We start from the raw sequence: 473 nt of genomic DNA on the forward strand, positions 1-473 counted from the left end.
GAGCAGCAGCAGGAGCAGCAGCAGCATGGATGCATTTGGGGCTGCATGCACCGACACCTGCAGCAGCTACTTGTTCTTCTTCTTCTTTGTCTTTGAATATATTTATCTGCATGCATGCATGTATGTATGTGCTGCTGCTGCTGCTGCTGCTGCTGCTGCTGCTGCTGCTGCCCTCAGGTGGTTTTGGGGCTGCATGCGCATGCATGCATTGATGGTGTTTCTTTGGCTTGTAATATTTTCATATCTCCTTGCAACTGCTAGCAGCAGCAGCAGCAGCAGCAGCAGCAGCAGCAGCAGCGGCGGCAGCGGCAGCAGCAGCGGTAGCAGTAACAGTTACTGCTGCTGCTGCTTCCTGCTGCTGCTGCTGCTGCTGCTGCTGCTGCTTGTGTTGTTGTTCTGTCTCCTTGCTGTGTCTCCTCTGCTGGGGGCCGTAAGCTACAGGTCGCGGCCGGCTCCAGCAGCAGCAGCAGCAG

This window comes from Eimeria mitis, genomic scaffold, assembly GCF_000499745.2.
Source record: "Eimeria mitis Houghton genomic scaffold, Emh_scaff155, whole genome shotgun sequence".
Classification (NCBI taxonomy): Eukaryota; Apicomplexa; class Conoidasida; order Eucoccidiorida; family Eimeriidae; genus Eimeria; species Eimeria mitis.